The sequence below is a fragment of the Dipteris shenzhenensis genome, chromosome 1 (assembly GCF_047967505.1).
Source record: "Dipteris shenzhenensis isolate YYH24624 ecotype China chromosome 1, Dip_SZ_1.0, whole genome shotgun sequence".
Lineage (NCBI taxonomy): Eukaryota > Viridiplantae > Streptophyta > Polypodiopsida > Gleicheniales > Dipteridaceae > Dipteris > Dipteris shenzhenensis.
The window spans coordinates 9246925-9251115 of NC_141596.1; positions in this window are offsets into that span (position 1 = coordinate 9246925).

The following is a 4191-nucleotide window of genomic DNA, read 5'->3' on the forward strand; positions in this document are numbered from 1 at the left end:
TTCGACCTTTGGATCCATTTTGAAATTTCGGTGTGTTAGTGGCTTTAGCAAGTATAATTGGTCTTTGTGGCATACACGCGATAATGTTGTATATGTTAGGCCATGGTTTATTGAGCCTATTGGATCAAATGCAAGACTATCCAATGTCATGCTTTGAGAGCGACATATTGTTCTAGCAGTTGCAGGTTGTGTTGGGAACTGCATTCTTGTTATCGTATAGTGTTTATTTTGACCCATTTGAATGTCCTTCGTTATTGGTCGAATTGGTGTCCATTGTTCGTGTACGTTGTTTGTATATAAGTGCTTGTTTTTTGAGTGTGTTATCTCACCTACTTTTCATTGTGGAATTTGATCCAAATAATTGGATCTTTATTATCCGTATTTGTTCCTTTGAAAACACCATCAGCACCGTTTACAAGTCTGTCGTTACTGTTGTAGTTTTTGACACATAGTTCTATGGCTGTTTCTATTTTGAATTGCAGTGTCTTATGCAAGCTGGTTATTTTTTTAGGATTATCGAGTAGGCAAAAATGTTTAGGGCACATGCTTGTGTGTGTATCAATTGCATGAAATGTGAAAGGATCTCCTGCAATTTTGTTGAGGATCATGTCATTGTGGTGTTTGGTTGATTTTGCATAATAGAACAAATGAGGAATTGTTAGGCTAGGTGGGAGAGGCTTGCAGCAAGTGCTATTTATGTTGTCGATGTCATAATCTGTTTGAATTATTGTCCTAAATCTGTTTAAAAATGCCTTCGAAGTCGCTTGTGAAGACCCACTCTTTTCTTAAAAAGACCATTGCACAGCATATGGACAAATTACTTCAGCAACAAACATGCAGCACCTCTTTGGCAAGCAAACACAGATGCACAATTCATACTAGACCCATATGTAGCAGCAAGCTACTGTACATCGTACATCACTAAAGTTGACAACACAATCATGAAAGGACTACATGAAATAATGGCACAATGTCATTCGAGACCAAACTAATGTAGCAACTCGCATTCGAAAAATGGGGAGTGCATTTTTGAACATGCAACAAATGTCAGCACAACAAGCAGCATATATAATTCTATTGTTTCTAATGTACCATTCATCTAGACCATGCCAATTTATCAATACATCACCATCAAAAGACCGTGCTTTCATTTTAAAACCACTTACGATGCTACAAAGGGCTTATGAACTAGAAACTGAATCACACAACACACTAGGGATGGAAGCATTTCAAGGTGCAACACTGCTAGACCTAGTGACAACAATCAACGTAACAAACTATGATCCTACTCCTGATATAAATGCCATTGCCACAACCGCAATAATAAGACAAGAAAAGACAAACCAACCAATGCTTGATACGATTCAATTAAAGCATGTCATGTTATCATCACTAGAATATCATCATCAAATTCGAGGCTTAAACCAAGAACAAAGGCTGATTTTTTATGACATAATGTATAGAAAAAGAACAAGCTCCACCATTCCACTGCATATTTTCATCAACGGGGGTGCAGGAACAAGAAAAAGCACTATCCTAACCTTGCTAGTCGAACAATTAACCAGGCTCTATAACAAAGAACTAGGTGTTGATCCCTTAAAATTGAAAGTCTTAAAAGTTGCATACACTGGTAAAGCTGCATGCCACATGGACAGGAGCACAATTCATGCATCTTTAGCTATCCCTGTTAATTATAAGAACTTAGCACACCTGCACTTGCAAAATAAGCCTGAGTAAGAGCCTTCCACTACCAACAATAAACTGGACATGTTGACTAAAGCTTAAGCGAGCTCAAGGCAATAGTAATTGATGAAATCTCTCTCGTAGGTAGAAGAATGTTCAAATTCATTGATCAGAGATTGTGTGACATCATGCATATTCAACATCTACCATTCGTTGGCCTTGACATTATTTTGGTTGGCGACCTATGCCAAATCCGTCTAGTACGAGACAAATGGATATTTCGCGAAACATCAATTTTTGAACTTGCACATTTTTGGTAGCATTGCATTTACTAGTACAAGCTAACAGAGCCTATGCACCAAGAAGATCCAGAGTTTGTGAATCCAAAATAAGTTCTTCCAAGAATTGTAACAATGTCCGGTCATCTGAACTTGAGACAGAGTTTAATGCTTGGTATATTTCTTGTAATGTTTTCATTATTTCCTTGCAATGACTTTTTAGTGGTGTAAGAATTGTCGTTCTATTCATTGCTGGTAAAGGGTAATGAAATCGACATGTTTGTTGTTCATTCTTTCTACAAGTGTAAGTATGATGATGCATTTGGATGTCACATATAGTAGGATCTAGGAGTTTTTCATCACATGATATGTATTTGTCCACAAACTCTGTCACTTTATTGTTTTTTGTGTTGTTGTAGCATGGAGCGTTTCTTATCCAAAGGAGCACGTGCTCATGAAGGCTTCCTCGATTTTGGGCTTCTGTGATCAGAAAAAAATCATCTACTTGTCTGAACATCGTGTCATAGGTTTTTAAGAGTGTTCTCAGTGCTTGTGTTCAATGATTGTAATAGCATGCACATGTCACACGATCATTTCGTATAAGCTCATGCATGGAAATTTCTTTTGTGTCCTGCCCTCATTCTTGAACCATCAATTTCCTCAGAGCAGTTGTCAACGGGGCCCACCTACTCTCTACGCTTATGAAGGTGACAAAGAATGTCAGCGGCCCCAACTGTCTGATCATTGCGAATACTTGTTTGCGTAGGCGTTTCAAATCGTCTGGCGATGTCCGAAGTTGGACCAAGTCTCGATGTTCTACATCCGATTGTAGGCTTTTATCTAGATTGGGCTTTGTTTTAACGTCTTTTGTTGTGAGTTCGCATCCTTGTAACTTTGCTTTTCGTATACGTATCCATGCAAAGCTTGCAACGTTTTTGGAAAGTATACTTATTGCCTTTAAAAAAAGGCTCGTTGTATGTAAAGCATGGCGTCTGTCTTTGTGAAGAATCTCCCATTTTATACTTTGGTGGTAGCTATTATTTTGTAAATTTTTTTCTGACATTGGATATCCAAAGAATAATGTTTTTTTCTTCACAGTGCTTGTCTTTGAGTATGAATATTGGTTTTTGGTCTTCAGTTGGAGCTATTGCTAGTACCTGAGTTTCATTGTCAAAGACAGCATGCGAACTTGTAAAACCATGCAAAAGTGTGTCTATGTATATTTCATCTGTGTTGTTTTGATACATGTCGATGCAATGGTCTTCTTTTTTTATATTGGTATCTTCAACCATAGTTGAAAGTTTGAATAGTGGTAGCCATTCTGCTGAGATTGTTACATTTGCTTCTTTATAAATAGGCTTACTAGCTAGCATGTGCAGAGCTTTCATAACACGGTTTGGACATACACTCCCTGTGGTGTATGAATTTTTGTACTCCAAACGTCTTTTAATTGCAACAGCGATTACTGTTTCATCGTCCAGTTGGCGTGGTAAAACAGATTGTACAATGTCTATGGTGTTTGGTACGTTGATGATGCTTCCTTTCATAATATATTGCCCATATCCAGAGTACTGTCGTATTTGTGTAAAAGTTGCACGTGGTGCTATTAAATGCTCTTTGAGTTGGTTCAAACTTGATATCTCTTTTATGCATGTCTTTAATTCCATTTCAGTAGAATCAGCATATCATGAAATCTTGTCCTTGTTAACGTCTTGCAAACAAGCTTTGCATATGTCTAAATTATCAGCAAAGTTGAGCCAGTGTAATGTAGCTTCCTCCCGCAAGAATGTTATTACACTTTCGTTTGCCTATGTTACCTACTGAAGGAAAAACAGTCTGCAACAACAACAGCACAAGTGAGTAGGAGTGTCTGCAATGGTATGCCTGAAGCGTGCAACAGCTTTTGATTTTGTCAAGCTGGAGTGGTTGACTCAACGAACAGTTTTTTTAGTGTTGAGATATTTTATATGTCGAGCGATTTGAGCTATGGTCTTAGTACTATGACCTATGTCTCTCACGAAGGCATCAGCAATGTTTCTGTAAGACTTTGATGGTGTTTCTTGTAGCATTGAAAGAAGTTTTTCATTGTCGTATAATGACCATGGACTGCGAGAATAGTGGTTGGTCTTGCGCTTTCTTCTTTGTTTTTCCTTCAAGATTGGTAAGGTAATAGTATTCTCAGTGCACGTTGAATGTTTTTCAAGTGCTTGGGTACCGAGAGTCTTTATTG